Source organism: Vombatus ursinus, unplaced genomic scaffold (genome assembly GCF_900497805.2).
Source record: "Vombatus ursinus unplaced genomic scaffold, bare-nosed wombat genome assembly UNPS02011613.1, whole genome shotgun sequence".
Classification (NCBI taxonomy): domain Eukaryota; kingdom Metazoa; phylum Chordata; class Mammalia; order Diprotodontia; family Vombatidae; genus Vombatus; species Vombatus ursinus.
Genome location: NW_020951391.1, coordinates 5,833,091 through 5,850,788, shown reverse-complemented (window position 1 = coordinate 5,850,788; position 17,698 = coordinate 5,833,091). Strand labels below are relative to the sequence as shown.

Genomic DNA, 17,698 nt, shown 5'->3' with positions numbered 1-17,698 from the left:
GTTACACAGGAGCTAGAGATTCACTTTGGTAACTTGTTTCAAAACAATTCAGGCTTCTCTGAGCCTTCATTGCTAGCTGTCTTAGGATAGAGGATTCATTTTCAGTTTTTTATACATATAACAGTAGCTCTATATACTTTGGCAAGTCACTTAATCCAACTTGGCCTCAATTTCCTCATTTGTAAAATGAAGTGATTTAACTAGATTTTTCCTAAAATCACTTGTAACTTTGTGGTTCTACTTTTTGACTTCTAAATACTTTTGGAGGGGTTTATTGTAACTCAGTATTATAATTAACCTCAATTCTGTACACTGATAGAAGGTAGCAGTTCCATGGAAAATCCTAGAATAACAAATTCAACATGTCAGTTACATGTAACTATGTAATGCATTGTTTGCATCACAGTGCCTTTCATATTTTAGATGCTTAAAAATGTTGAATTGAATTTGTGAACAATAGATATACCTTCATGATTGTGTTTTTGTTAAATTAATATTAAAGGTCTAACAAGGTATAATCTTGGTCCATTAGCACTCAGCCTAAGTGGAGCTGCCTGCCTGTTCATTCCCAAACAAGTCATTTTATTTTGATAAGATCTATTTTTGCTTTTGCTTTGTCAGAGATCAGGATTGCTACCCCTGCTTTTTTTTACTTCAGCTAAAGCACAAATATATTCTGCTCCAGCCTTTTACCTTTACCCTGTGTGTGTCACTTTTTTTCAAATATGTTTCCTGTAAACAACATATTGTAGGATTGTGGTTTTTAATACATTCTGCTATCTGCTTCCATTTTATGAGAGAGTTCATCCCATTCACATTCACAGTTATGATTACTATCTGTGTCTTTTTTTTCTCCATCCTTTCTCCCCCCCATTTATGCTTTTCTTTCTCCTTTCTCCTTCCCCCCCCTCACTAGTGTTTTGCTTTTGACCATGGCCTCCTTCGGTCCCTCCTCCCTTCTATTAGTCCTTTCCCTTTTCTTCCCCTTTACCCTTACCACTTTTTCCCTCCCTTCTACCCCCCCTCCCTTTTCTTTCCCCCCTCCCTTTTTTAATCACCTTTTCCCTCCTACTGCCTATAGGGGCAAGTTAGATTTCTATACCTAACTGATTAGGTTATTTCCTTCTTGAGCCAAATCTGATGAGAGTAAGATTCAAACAATGCTCATCCCCCTCCCTTCTTTCCCCTCTGCTCTAATAGGTTTTGTGTCTTTTCCTGTAATGTAATTTACCCTTGTCTGCCTCCTCCTTTCTCAGTACATTTTCTTAGATCAGACTAATACACTTACTGGGATCCATTTAACCCACTTGATTAGATTTTTTTTTATCATTACATCAAAGTCAACTTATATCCACCCCTCTTATGTATACTCCTTTAACATGGTGTAATAACAATACAGTTCTCAAGAGTTGCAAGTGTCATCTTCCCTTGTAGGGATATAAACAGTTTGCCCTTATTAACAACATATTGTATCTTTCTGTCCCATTTACGTTTTTATATCTCTCTTGAATATTGTATTTGAAGATAAAATTTTCTGTTGAGCTCTGGTCTTTTTATCAGGAACGTATGGAAGTCCCCTATTTCACTGAATATCCATCTCCTCCCCTGAAAAATCATGCTCATTTTTGATGGATAGTTGATCCTTGGTTGTAATCAAAGCTCGTTTGCCTTATGGAATATCATGTTCCATACCCTATAGTCTTTTAATGTAGAAGCTGCAAGGTCCGGTGTAATCTTGACTGTGGTTCCATGATATTTAAATTGTTTTTTTTCCAGCTGCTTGCCATATTTTCTCTTTGACCTGGTAATTTTGGTATTTGGCTATTATATACCTTGGTGTTTTCAATTTGGGATCTCTTTCAGGAGGTGATCAGTGGATTCTTTCTATGGCTATTTTACTGTCTGGTTCTAGGACTTCAGGGCAATTTTCCTTTATGACTTCCTGAAAGATACTGCCTAGGTTCTTTTTTTTAATCGTGATTTTCAGGTAGACCAATAATTTTTAAATTGTCTCTCCTGGATCGATTTTCCAGGTCAGTTGTTTTACCAATGAAGTATTTTATGTTTTCATCTATTTTTTCATTTTTTTCTTTCTGTTTCACTGATTCTTATTCTCTTATAAAATCATTAGTTTCCATTTGTCCGAGTCTAATTTTTAACAATTTGTTTTCTTCTATTAGATTTTATACTTCCCTCCCCAATTGGCCAATTGTATTTTTAAGGGATTTGTTTTCTTCAGTGTACTTTTTTCCAAGTGGCCAATTGTATTTTTTAAGGACTCTTCTACCTCTCTCATTTGACTTTTGAAATCCTTCTTGAGCTCTTCTAAGAAGATTTTTTGGGCTTCAGACCAGTTCATATTCCCTTTTGAGGTTGCAGATGTGGATTTGTTGACAATGTTGTCCTCTTCAGAATTTCTGTCTTGGTCTTCACTCTTCTTATAATATGAATCTATGGTACATTTCTTTTTCTCATGGTGTTTCTTTATTCTTTGGCTTTTAAAGAGATTGAGCTCTCCTGCTGGAGAGCAGTGGGCACTGACCCAGGCTTCTTGTGTTGGAAGCCTAGGGCCTGGTCACTGGCTTTATGTGCTGGGGCCTCCAATGTTGGCAATTGAAGGCTGTATGGTTCTGGCAGCTCAACTGGTGTTGGGCTGGAATCAGCAAGGCTAGAACTTTTGGGCAATTCTAGGTTGCCTGCTTTTCCTTTCCTTTAGCTTTCTTCAACTTTTAGATGGATGTTACAGTGTGTTTATCTGCCTGGGGCCCTTTGTAGTGCTGCTTCTTTTTTTTTTTAAACCATAAGCGGTTTCAATATGGTGCAAAGGGAGAGGTGTAGTATGGGGAGCCCCTGCTTGGTATGGAGAATCTCGGCCCCTTGACTCTGACCAGGACTGGGAGTAGCCATAGCTGGTGCTTCTTTCTGGATAAACTCTAATATAGGAAGTTTCACCCTCATGAGAACAGAATTTGGAGTCATCTAGTCTACGCAGGGTGTATTCCATATCTTCCTTGCGGAGGAACTCAACTACTCCCATGCCATCTTTCTGCACATCTGCATAACACACACCCCCAGCTTCTCGCATGTGATCCTTCAAATCCTGCCAGCTGCCTGAGGGAGGAAGGCCTGAGACAAGAACTCAAAATTCAGATCTTCTTGATGGTGGTCCAGTCCTTCCACAGGGGCCTCCGCCCCCAGGATTCCTGGGTAACTCCACATGAAGCCAGCACTGGCCATAATCATAACCATTCCTTCCATAAATAGCATCTTCTGCATCCCTGGGATCCTCGAAGCACACGAAGGCAAAGGGCGCCAGGCCCTGGCGGTTCTTAAGCTTGATGTCCCGGATGCAGCCGAACTTGTAGAACAGGTCCTCCAGGTCTTTTTCCCTCACGTCGGCTGGGAGGTTCCCCATGTAGATCCTTCCCTCGTTGTCGTTGCCTTGGTCAGGTCATCTTCCTCCCCCCAGCCCATCATCTCCGACATCCCCTCAGCCGCTTCCCACAGCCCAGGCTGCTCTCTGCCATGGCACATTGTGGGAACCAGGAGTGGAAGTGGCTTCTCTTAGTTTTGATGAGGCACTGGGAAACTCCTTTGTTGTAGAATGCCGAGGCACCTGGTGGTTTTCTGAGCTGGTTTCCACCGGTTCCCCCACCCTCACTGAGGCACTCAGAGGTCCAGGTGTTGGTGTTTGCCTGTTCTACTACCTGGGCTTCAGGATCTCCTCCTGGTTGGCAGTTGGAGGCTGTAGGATTCTGGCAGTTTACCTGGTATAGGGCTGGAAGCAGTAAGGCTGGAACTTTCGGGCAATTCTAGGTTGCTTTCTTCAGCTTCCTTCAGATGAATGTTTCAGGGTGTTTATCCACCTGGGGCCCTTTGTAGTGTTGCTTCCCTTATATTTGCTGCAGCACTGGGAAACCTGTTTGCTGTAGAATGCTGAGGCACCAGGATTGCCTCCTGGTGTGCTAAAGTGGGGCTTTCCGCTAGCTGGCTGGGGCACCTCCCGTTCAGTACTGCTTCCTTTCCCCCCAGGGCAAGAGGGGTCTTTCCTATTAATTCCTCAAGCTATCTGGGCTACTGCACTGCTGCTCCCCTTCTTTCTTCTGGTTCAGCTGTTCCAGGATTTTTCCTGGGGCGATATTTTTCTGGGCTTTCAGAGGTTGATAGGGGAGGGTGAGAGAGACTACCTTTTTACTCTGCCATCTTGACTCCTGGAAGTGGAAATCCCAAACAAGTCATTTTCAATAGTGTAGAGGTGGTGGGTAGATTGGAAGAAGAGCCAATGGAAAAGATTAATTATTTACTGTCTACGCAAGAGCACTGGGTGCTAAGGTAGGTACAGAAAGTAGCTTCTGAAGACACTAACACAGATACACAAATAGGGTCATGAGTTGTACATTAGTCTTTACATAAAGTGCTAGTTCAGGACAAAGAAGCAAGATTTTTATAGACTAAGTTTGGGAAACATGAGAGATTTACTTCCTGTTAAAGAGAATTAGGGTTGTTCATTAGCAGGAGCTAATGGCCAGCACGAGAGGGATTTAGGCCTCCTCTACTAGTCATCAGATTTCTAGGCACAGCTAGGGAGTGTTTCAGAGAAGGTCTGACATTTCCTGCTTCTCAGTCTTAAAAGACATATTGTCAGTGTCTTTCCAGGATCAAAAGACAGAATTGAATTTATTCTGAATATCACAGAAGCCCTTATTCTTAAAAAGAAAAGATGGGGGACAGAGGGAACTTACTTATTGAAACCTAGATAAATGTCTTTAACTTATGTGATAACATCTGGATATCTCATTTAGTTTAGGTACAAAGCAAAAGGTTTTGTACAATTTGTTTTAAATTAAGTCTTTCTCAAAATTATCTCATGACTTAGATTTTGAACCAAGTAAGTGACACTTCCCAGAAGGAAAGATCAGAAGTATTTTGAAACTGGTGAAAAAGCAGTCTAGAAAGAAGAATGGAAGAGCATGAAAGAAATCAGAACACAAGGACATTAATAATGAATGTTCAGTGTTTGTGTGGGGGAGAGATCAGAGAACAGACATATCTGGTACAGTGGGTGAAATAAAGTTGTTGGTGGTCTGATATGTGGCAAGTGGTTTGTCACTTACAGCGCAGCATTCTTTTAAGATGTCTAACACACACAAAAAAAATCTCTCAAGTGAATTTATTGACTAAAACCAGTTCCACAGGACCAATTAGTATCTTACACAGGCTGCCCTGCAAGGCTTATGAGGCCATCTATCACTTGTCCATTTAACTATTTAGCATTTGTCCGAGCAATTTGTCACAGTGTCAGAATGCTAACATTTCAGAATGAGAGTTTTGGGTTGAAAGAAATCTAACTCAGATGCTGCAGATATTTCTCCTTTAATAAGACTGGCAGAAGATTTATGTTCCTATTATATTTAACCTTAAGCATCTTGTCTAGAGGGTGAGGTTAATTCTTTGTACTTCAAAGGTTTCAAGTTTAAATCAATTGTTTCATATGAGTTTAAAACTCTCATGCAAAATGGAATGATTTCAAACTTCATCAACAATTCACATCTCTGACATCACAAAGCACCTTATCTTGTGGGCCGTGGTGATTACATTTTTATCACTCTTCCAATCTGCTAGTTGGCTTCTATATTCATTTCTGGTAGCTTTCTTAATTTCACACCATTGAATGAATTACAATGTAGCTAAGCAGAGAATGAAAGACAAGATATCCCTATAATATTAATATTATGCAGCTCAGCAACAGAGAGGCTTTGTAAGCTAGCTGGTTCTAATACTGGAAGGAATGCAGCAATGTTTCAATTAACTCTAGATCATTTACAAATAAATTTGTATACATTTTAAATGTACAACATTCCTTATAAAAATTTGCTTGTTGATTATAGACTATAATCAATGGCTTAATTTTTCTTTCATTAAATTCCAAGGCCAGACATTACATTAATATAATCAGAAACATGCTGACTACAGAGTGTCAAACAAATTGGCCCAAAGTGACTGAGGACAAGAGGAAAACATCCTCATTCAGAAAAAACAAACTCAAAAAGTATTTGCTCCACATCCTTCTGTCAAAGGAACAGCCATTTTTTTTTAACCATCAAAAATCAGGGGACTGTAGGTATGCTAATAATGAGAAGATTATTCAGGAGTCTAACCTTTCAGTTTGTTTATTCCATAAATAGGATGCTGTTTTTAATGGCTGAAACATGCATACTGGTGGTCTCCTTTCCAGTTACCCTGCAGGGTCTTCCAAATGGAAGGCAGCAGAGATGCTTGGGAATCAAATGCCATCTCTGCATCTCAATGTCGTTAAAGAATTCCCATGGCTCCCATGGCATTTCTCACAGACTTTCAATGTGTGTCTGTCACCAAGCTCACTCCTAGAGATAAAACAGAAAATGTAAACTCCAGCGGGAAAGAATGTTGGGTAAAAAAAAAAACTAAAAAAAAAACCCAAACATTTCTTGAAGTCCTCAAAATATTACAGATCAGTCAATCATCAGCTTTTCAATCATTTGACTCATCTCACCATATACAGGGAAAGTATTTACTATATACAGGTAGAGATGGCTGAATATGGAAAATACACACACATAATTATATACATATACATACATACATAATTATGCACATACATATAACCTTGCATACATTGTATACATAGACACACAAACATTAAAAGGTCTAGAAATTCCCCCAGTCATTTCTGGTAGCCTGACGTTACCATGACATCAGCAATTCTATCATACAGGTTGGCATTTAACCATTAAAAGGTTCCTTATGAATTTTTAAATAAATGTTTAGGGAGAAACAGTTCAAAGATCTTTATGAATCTTGATATTATTTCCCTTGGGTTTTCACTAGTCTCATTTTCACAAGAACTTCTACTATGCTGAGTTAGTTGTTACAGATATTTCTTTTTAATCCACTGGTGTTGAAAGAGCAATACTCTACAGATGTTTTCTTAAGGGGACCAGAGGAAACAAGTGGTACTTTGGCAATATACATGAGGCGAAGGACAACCATAGATTAGCAAAGACAGCTTTAACCGGAATGCCTCACTAGAACAGGATAAGTGCCTTACGGCTGTACAGATAGGACTGTAAGTCTTGGGGGATGGGCATTCTGGAGAAAATCATGACAAAGTGTCACCTAGTCAACTAGGTGACGAGGTGATAGCTTTTGTTTTTGTTTTTATGTTTGAGCTATAAAAATCACAGCCAAGATTGAACTGAAGCAAAATAGAAAATTCTTTTTTCCCCCTCAAAGCAGGGGTTACAAATTTTTTTGTTTGTTTGTCTCAGATCTTTTTGGCAGTCTGGCAAGTCCTAATATACTGTGGTTCATTACCTACATTCATAATGAAAGGAAATGCTAAATCCCAGTGAGAGGTTAATGAAAATAAAGTTTTATCTTTTTTTTCTCCCCATCCAAGTTCATGGACCTGTAAAATCTATTTGTGGACCCAGGTAAAAATCCCCTGTTTGAAAGCATACCATTGAAGAGGAAGCAGATGATACGGCATGTTACTGTCAAGTGTATCATCCAGTTGTAAAATAGTGCCATGTCAAGGGCTTTAAGGTGTCCCCTAATATCAAGGTACTCAGTTTTGAGAGTCTGTGTACTTGAAGGTTATTGGAGTTGGGAGATGATCCCCAAATGACTGACGGCACATGAATCTATAGAAAGGAAATGACTGGCTAGTCCCCATGTTCATTTGCACTTGACCTTCCAGAGTGCAGAGTATAAGTTTAGAACCACAATCCCACTTACACAGGGAAAATGGGACTTTCATCTGTTCATTCATCCACAAGACATTTTCTGTGTGTTCAGTACCCTGGAACTGGATAAATAGCAAGAACTTTATTAAGATCATGAATATTCATGGTAGGAAAGGGTGGTGAAGGTTGGGGATGGTATGTGAACTGGAACTGTATTTCATTCACTTTACCTTGTCATATCTTGCCAATTTTTATCTTAGTAATCTTTCAAACACATACCCTTCTCTCCACTCACATAACCATTATCATAGTTCAGGCCCTTATCACCTCTTACCTGGGTTATTATAATAACTAGCAAATGATCTCCCTGCTTCTAGTCTTTCTTTCTACCATTTCATCCTTCATACAACCGGGAAATTAATTTGGTGGTCAGTGTCACTGAACCTGGTCAGTGTCACTGAACCAGTATCTCAACTCTAGGCTTCCTTGAAGCATCTTCCCTTGGAAAGATAAAACAATTAAAGTTAAGTTTAATTGCATATTAGGAGAGACTTTAGGAGACATTTAGTCCAATTAATCAGTCAAGCAATAAGCATTGAGCATTTATTGAGACAGCTGGTAGCATGCAGAACTTAGAGTTAGGAAGACCTGAATTCAAATCTAGTCTCAGACACTAGCTGTGTGATCGTGAGCAAGTCATTTAACCTGTCTGCATCAGTTTCTTCAAACTGTACAAATAAGGATAATAATAGCATCTACTTTGAAAGTTGTTGTGAACAAATGAAATAATATTTGTAAAAAAGCATTTGGCACCAAAACTATATGAAAATGTATTCCTTTCTCATTTATTAAATGCTTACTATGTGCTAGGTTTTAGCAATATGAAAAATAAAATTAAATGATCCTTCTTCTTACAGAACATTCGACTCCCTTCTTCAACAAATGAAGAAACTAAGGCCCAGATATGTGAAATGTTTTGCCCAAAGTAACCTGGTACTTGACTCCAAAGTCATCCCAGGGTTACTGTGATGATCAAATGCCTTAGTGTATGTAAAATACCTTCTATAAATTATATAGATATTAGCTATTATTAATAAAACCTTTTTCTAATGATGAACTTATTCTAGTAAAGCCTAGAGGACATAGATTGGGGAGGAGAAGGACATTATATATCTTATGGATTCTGGGTTCTCCTTACTCATATTCAATGATAGAGGGTTAAGATACCAAATCCTTTTATCAAATAAAATTCCTCAAAATGAACCTTTTATTGATCTAATATCTGTCACGGAAAGGACTGAGGTGGCTCACTGAAGAAAAGATATGGAAGGAAGAAGGAAGAGGAAACTAAGAAAGTTTACTGAAATTTATAGCTTACTGTCAGGGTTAACTAAGGAGATTTTAATTCATATAATCTGTATTACAAGTTTCCTATATGTCAGGTTGTGGTCTAGTCACCAGACAAAGAGCAAAAATGAAGCATTCCCTGCTGACCTTTTTTTTTCCCTCAATCTGGCCATTTTTTGAAAGTTGAACTGCCTGAATGAAGCACATTCCCCAAAAGGATTGTAACAGTTGACTTAGCCCTTAATGGTAAAAACTGTTTCTTCCAACTATTAACCTGGACTGGCATTGGAAATATTGCTTTTCTGAAGGCCCTATAGACTAGACACATCATCATCTCACCAGAATCTGGTGTCCTCTTGCTTTACCCAGAATGATTCTCTTACCCAAATGAGCTTCTATCACTGTTACTATGTATCTTATACATATGGATAATTCATATAAATTCTCACATTTTAAATACCAATGGTTTTCTCTTCTTGTCCTATAAGTAACATTTGACCTAAGCTAGAACTAATATTGTCAAGTTGGCAAATATTCATGGATAAATACCTTACATCTGTTAAAGTGAAGTTTGCTGACATTTACCTGTTACAAAGAAACAGGAATTAAACCAAGATCCCAAAAGGACCTTGGATTGGTGTTTTTTCTCTTTATTTTGTTTAGCTTCTCAAGATCTTTTTTTTTTCTTTTGAATAGGAGATTTGGCCTCAGCTAAGAGGTGAAGGGTAGGAATTTCATACCTTTTAAAATTATTAAATCATATTGGGAGAAGAAAACAGCATGGGAAAGGCTGATTTTGATTATGAGATGAAACTGAAATTCAGATAAGATGGAGAATCATTGAAGCCTACACACACATACACATACATAAACATATACACCATATAGTATCATGAGAAATGTTTCAAAAAGTATAAATATATACATGTGCTTTTATATATTTTCACATTTTCTAAATATTAAAAGTACATGTAAAAGTATATACTAAAATATAAAATATAAATAAATATTTATATACTTTATATATGCTATATACATATAATTTTCATGATATTATTTTTCTTACTCAAATTATGATAAAGTATCTAAAGATAATCAGGAGACTATGAATGTAACAGATGATCAATAAGTAAATGATCAGTAAATAGGGTCTCCACTGTAAAAAAAAAAAAGATCATTTCAGTCTTTGATTAGGAAAAAGTTAATTGATTTTTAGGTCTCTTGAAAAGCCCTAGCAAAAAGAAAAAAAAAATGAATTTTATCTCTACTTTACTTCTCAAAAATTTTTTGGAAGTAATCAATCCAAAACATTTTACTAGGACAAATTTAGCTATCCCATTCAATGGCAGAATCTCCCAACTATTTGGGTTTCAAAATTTATTCAAAATTTTCATACTGTATATTAATTTTGTCTGTCCCCTTAGAATTTAAATACTTTATAACATAAGTTGAAAGCATGGACTCTTTGTTTTTGCTTTTTATTTCTGGCACTTAGACTTCCTGTCACGTAAATAAGTATTTCATAAATGTTTGTTGCTTTAGTGATTGATTAATTGATTGGATGTTAATATTTGACTCATTACTGAAATCATCACATTCTCTATCATCAGAAAACTTAAATCAGATTACAAAGTTCTTAATATGAATATATTAGAAAAGTAAATCACAGTGGAAAATCAAGCAGTGAGGTTCTTCTCAGCTTCCTGAACTTAAGTGTATATAATCTTCCTCTTCCTTTTACTATTGTACATTTGCTTGATGACTTCACTTATGCTATTTCTTGTGATGTCACCATTAGTATAAACCATGGCCTACTTACACTCCCCCTCCATCTCATTTCTTTCTGTTGCCTTTTGGGTCATCTACAATTAATATCCTCCTGAGATTTTGGTGTTCTGTATTCAATTAACACAACCCGGTGTTAAATGAAGTGCTAAATTATGTATTACAGCCTAAATAATATAGAAGTTATAAGGAGGAGGAGACCAGTGAAGATTGAAATAGTTAAGCTAAGACCTCATTGTGGAAATATGATCTGAATGAGGAATTGGAAATGGTTCAACATATACACATAAATGAAGAAAAGGGGACTGAGTATGCCAAAGAAATAGACCAATTGCCACGACTGTGAGCAAAAGCACAGAACAGAAACTAATAATGTCTTGTTTTCAGGACAACCAAGAGACCAAATTAATAGAAGCAGAATTTTTCTGCTGGAGAGAGGTGGCAAACAATGCAGTTAGATAGTGTAAGACCAGATTTTTAAAATACTGAATGATTAAAACTCTTGAGTGTGCAAAAACATTGATTGTCAGTAAATTTATTATCTTTACTCAGTAATCCAGTTCATTTAAATCCAAGAAAGCGAAATACTAGCCCAAGCTGATGACTGAAAACTGACTGAAGGTTAACTCAGAATAATGAAGCTGCTTTTATGTAGTCAAGAGGAAATAAGATATTTTTATACAACACTAGAGAATACACTGCCTTTTCCCATAGCATAAGGATCTTCTAGTACCTGGACTGTCTAGAGTTTTAAAAATAATATGATGAGAAATGTTAATGTCATATTGGAGGAGATTATTAATGGATGTATCAGCGTGTGATGTGAGATAACACTTATTTTATTAATGCAAGTAAGTTTCTTGATTAAATTCATGGGTGATATAAATTAAGCTATATTCTACAGGCAGATGACAAGGGCCAGAATTCTGATAAATTGGATTAGGAAAGAAGAATTGCACTTTTAAAATAATATAAAAGGAGGTGGTTTTAGAGATGAATAAGCCAAAACATGGGTGTGTGTGTGTGTGTGTGTGTGTGTGTGTGTGTGTGTGTGTGTAGGAAGAGAAAAACTGGAGGTGCAGTTGAACAAAAATTAACCATTGAGTTAAAAAAGTAGACATAGAGTTTGTAATGTGAGATAAATATTTTACCCAATGAAATAAAATAATGACCCAATGAATTAGTGATAGTCTGATTTTATTTTAAAGGAGAAAAACAACAAACAAAAAACCTGAAAGAACCTCATTTCTAGTTCAAAGCTTTTCTTAATTGGAAGCTGACAATTTTGAAGGAAGGCAAGTGAGAGATACAGAAGAAGCAAAGCAAAAAAAACTTAATACTTGGTGAAAATAACAGTAAAAATAAACATATGTGCCTATAGGACATACAAGGAGGTTATGGGAAAATGCTTTCAGGGACACAAAGAGAATTAACATCATAGAGTACCTCACCATAGGCAGAATTTTTTCATCCTCCAACAAGTAAATAGGTATGGGGATTTCAATCTGCAGAGGAGTATGCCAGGATAAATAGTGTGCGGGGTGATGTTGTGGAAGGCCGGTTTCTAGAAGGAGCCAGGTTACAAAGATGGCAGAGTAATCCACTTGGAGTCCAGAAGACAGAGTTCAAATCCATCATCAGATACTTAAGGGAAGTCACATAACCACTGTTTGCCACAGTTTCCTCATATGAAAAGTGGGCATAATAATAGCATGTACCTCGCAGAATTGCTGTGAAGATCAAATGAGATAACACATGTAGAGGTAAAAAATTATGGTATATGCATAAATAATAGAATGTTGCCAGACTATGAGAAATGACAAATGTGATGAACACAAAGAAAGTTAGAAATAATTACACGAAGCAGAGTGAAGTAAGAAGAGTGGGAATGAGGTGTGATAGATAGTGGATGAGGAATTAAGAATGATACCTAGGTTGAGAGCCTGCCTGGAGGACTGGAAGGATTATTAATTAGGCTAATATTTAGGGATAAATTAATAGGGAAATTTGGAAGGGGGAGGTCTTTGTGGGAAAATAATTAATTTAGTTTTGGACCTGTTGAGTTTAAGACATCTACAGAGTATTCAATTTGAGATGTCCAGTAGGCTAATGGAGATGCAAATCTAGATGTCAGGAGAGGGGTTAGTGCTGGATAAATAGATTTAAGGCTAGAAGGAAAACTACCAACTTTTTTTTCCTTTTGCAGATGACACGATATTTTACCTAGAGACACTTCAAGATTCAACAAAAAAAAAATGAAAGAGTTAACACCTTCAGCAAAGATGAAGAGTCTAAAATAAACCCACATAAATCATTAGCATTTCTGCACATTGCCAACAAAATCCAACAAGAAGACATTGAAAGACAAATTCCATTTAAAATCACTACTGATAGTATAAAATACTTAGGAGTCTACCTGCTCAAATTCACACAGGCACTATATGAATACAATTAGAAAACACTCTTGACCAAAGTAAAGAGAAGTCTACATAACTGGAGAAATATTAATTGCTTATGAGTAGACCAAGATAAAATAATAAAATGACAATACTACATAAAATGGAACTGAGTATTCATAAAAATTGTTTTCTATCTTCCAGGAAGATGTATTAAGTCCTAGACAAACAGGGGTTACATTTGGTGAAGAAATACTCCAGATCCTTCTGTTTGCAGATGACATTGTCCTGATGGCAAGAGCCCTGGAAAACTGATTAACCTCATAAATGAAATCCATAGCCATTCAAAAGAGTTTGACCTCACTACCCACAGAAGAGGAAAAAGAAAAAGTGAATGACTAATGCTTATTGCATAGACTATTATATGCAAGTTGACTGGACAAATTATACAGCTCATTATAAAGAGTCAGCCTATTTCAGTGGGAAAATATTTTTAACTGATATTTTTCTCATGATGTTAAATAATTATGAGTTATGAAACATCACAACTGTTGAAAAATTTTTTGTAGTATTAAATAAAGGATCTCACAAGGAGCAAAGGTGAGCTGACTCATTGACATAAGTGAGCTACAACATATTTCATACAAGGAATTCTACAGAAGAAATAGGCAACAGGATGACCATGAAGGAATTTAAAACCAAACAAGAAGGCTTGGTCACATAATGGGGGTGAAGAACGTCTGACAAATTGTCTGTGTGATCCACAGGTACCCTGGCAATATCAATAAAACATGAGGAAAATCCAAAAGAAACTGGATGGCCTTGTTTTGCTGAAGTTACTGAAGACATGAAAGAGAAGGAAGTACACAGCCAGGGCAAACATGAATGAGTGTCAATCTGCACCACTGAAGGGATTAGGCACCTAATAGGATTATATGATTTGATATGATATTATTATAGACGTAGTGGAGCATTGGGGCACTGAAAGGTGTCAGCCAAGAAACCTAATTCAATATTAGACCATAGTGAAACATTCAAAATTTCCATAAAGGAAAAGGTGTTTATTCCTACTATAATCTGATCTGTTCTGACCTTATCTGGAATACTCTATTCCATTCTAGATGCTAAATGATTTGTAAATGTCAATGACAAGCTATTTAGGGTAATGTAGAACACAAAGAGGAGGGTGAAGGGCCTCAATTTCATGTCATTTGAGAACTGATTGAAGGAAACAAGAAAACTCCAAGATGACATGCTAATTGTCTTTGAGTCTTTGAAAGGTTGCCATAGAAAAGAGGGATTAAATTTGATCTGCTTGTTCATAGAAGACCAAATGGGGAGCAATGGGTGGAAATTACAAAGATGTAAATTTATGATTGATATAAGGAAATTTTTTGAAGTATTTTTTGTAAAGCAGTGAGTTTTCAATTTTTTTAGTTCCAAATTTTCTTCTTTCCCTTACTTCCTCCCCCATTCAATGAGAAGGCAAGAAAAACAAAGCATTAAAAATATATATAGTCATACAAAACCAATTTGTACATTACCATGTTCCCAAATAAACAAACATATAGCAAGAAAAAAGAAGAATAAAAAAAAATTCTTTGACTGTTCTCTGCATCCAACAATTTTCTATCTGGAGATGGGTACTATGTTTCATCATAAGTCCTTTGGAATTATAGTGGGTCATTTTATTAATCAGAGTTAGGTCTTTTCAAGTACATTATCTTTACAATATTGCTATTATTGTGTAAATTATTCACCTGGTTATGCTTACTTCACACTGCAACAGTTCATACAGGTCTTCCCAGGTTTTTCTGAAACTATCCCATACAATTTTTATTATAGTACAACAGTGTTCTATAACATTCATATACCATAACTTGTTCAGCTATTTCACATTTTATGGGCATCTCCAGTTTGTAGTTCTTTGTGACCACCAAAAGATCTGCTATAAATATCTTTGTAAATATGGGTCCTTTTCCTCTTTGATATCTTTGGGGTATGACTCTAGTAGTGATATTGTTGGGTCAAAGGATATGACAAGTATAATGGTCTTTTGGTTTCCAGAATGGTTGGACTAGTTCACAGCTCCACCAATAGTGTATTAGTGTACTTGTTTTCCCACCTCCCCTCCAACATTAGTCATTTTGCTTTTCTGTCATGTTAGCCAATCTCATAGGTATAAGGAAGTTCTTCAGAGTTGTTTTAATTTGCATTCCTCTAATTATTAGTGATTTAGAGCACATTTTCAGAAGTGATAGCTTTGATTTCTTCCTCTGGATACTGTTTATCCATAGCCTTTGACTATAATTAGGAACATCTCTTATTCTTGTAAAATTGACTCATTTCCCTATGTGTTTTAGAAGAGAGATATTTATTAGAGAAATTTGTTGTAAATATTTATTTCCAATTTCCTACATTTCTCCTAATTTTAGCTTCATTGTTTTTGTTTGTGCAAAAAATGTAATTTTATATAACAAAACTCTATTTTATTTCCTGTGAAGCTCTCTCTCTTTTGTTTGGATGTGAATTTTTCTTCCTTCCATATATTTAACAAGGAATTTCTTCTCTGCTACACTAATTTGTTTATTATATAACCTTTAAATCATGCACTCATTTGGAGTTTATTTTGGTATACGGTATGGGATGTTGTTGCATGCCTAGTTTCTCCTAGACTTCTTTCCACCTTTTTTTTTTTTTAACAGTTTTTGTCAAATAGTGAATTCTTGCTCCAGCAGCTGGAATCTTTGAGTTTGTCAAATACTACATTACCATGTTCATCAGTGCCTATATATTGTGTACCTAATCTATTCAACTGGGCATCCTCTCCATTTCCTACTCAGTACTAGTTGTTTGTTTTTTTTTTTTTTTTGGATGATTACAGCTTTGTGGTATAGTTTGAGATCTGTTACCACTAGATTGCCATCCTTCACATTTTCTTTTAATTGATCCTTTTAAAATTCTTGATATTTTATTCCTCTGGATGAGTTTTGTCATTATTTTTCTAACTCTATTAAGTAATGCTTTGGTAGTTTGATTACCATGTTTTGAATAAGTAAATTAATTTAGATAGTATTGTACTAACTTTTTTTTTAAAAGCCCTAGTTGATATTAATAACCAGAGGTTTACTAGACAAGGTTACAGTGCTCTTATTGTTATATCATTTGTGGATATTAAAAATAAATTAACATATTTATATATATATATATATACATATATACACACACATATGTATATGTACATATATATATATGTATATATATAGAGAGATAGATAGATAGATACACATATATGATGGATGGTTCCTCTAACCCATTCTCATTTGAGAAAGCAAAATTTTTTTTAAGTTACCAGTTCTTCTACATGTCACATCTGTTTCCATTTTACTATATTCTTTAAATGCAATTCTAGAAGGTATTTTACTGTTTTGATAGTGAAACCATTAGCTTTTACTCCTCTTTTCCTACAGTTGGATTATTGGTCTTTTAGGCATTTATTTCTGTTCTTTTTAATACTGTCTTCATTATGAATGTGGCTGCCCAATCAATCCGTCCCTCCCAAAGCTCATGTTAGAACGCTTATTTAAAGAACTATTGCCTAATCACTTGAGAATAGGATTTAAACTGTTATTTTTTTGCATTTTAAATTCTCCATTGAATGGCTCCCTGATATCTCTTTAACAATCTGTGCCTCTGATGCTACCTGAGATTTGCAGCCTTTCAGTGAAGCCACTGGGCCCAGTTCCATTTTAAAATCTAGGGCATTCTCCCACTTGGTTTCTTTTTCATGAAATGCTCTACTATTTCAAGTTCAAACAAGTGATTTATATAATGGCTTTTAGTTTTAACTTAAAACACTTCTTTTCTATAATATTATTGCAGTGCCAAAGAAGAAATGTCAGCCACAAAACTGTCAGATACAGCGTCCTGTAATGGCAAGATATGGAAGTGGCCCAGGTCAGGGTGTGAATAACAATGAGTTATCTTTGGACATATACTAGGGTCTTCTATAAGTCTCATCTACTTTCTAATGGCTTCTTATTTCCTTCAATAAATGAATCAATAAGGGTTTCTTTATAATTTGTTATTTGTTAGCATTATATTTCGTACCATGGGAGACAGAACAGTAAGAGATAGAGTCTTTACCTTCAGGGAGGTCACTGTCTAGTTAAAGACAAAAAAGAAATATTCATTTATTGAGCATTTATTGACCTACAATGTACAAGGCATTGCTCTGGGAGCTGTGGGCAATATAGACATACAATGAATGTCTTCATCTTCAAAAAATTATTTTTAAAAATAGTAGAAAAATAAGATACATATGAAAATAAGTTTAATATGAAGCAGAAGCATCCTTAAGGAATTTAGGTAGAAAAAGGAGAGATGACTTCCAGTAGCTGGAAGGACTGATTTTAGGGCCTAGTATACCAGCTAGAACAACATACC

General features: G+C 35.9%; 1 pseudogene; it reads right to left on the bottom strand.

Annotated features, from left to right (window-relative positions):
- Positions 1 to 2,810: 2,810 nt before the first annotated feature.
- LOC114039071 lies at positions 2,811 to 3,534 on the bottom strand (annotated as a pseudogene).
- Between the last annotated feature and the right edge of the window lie 14,164 nt (positions 3,535 to 17,698).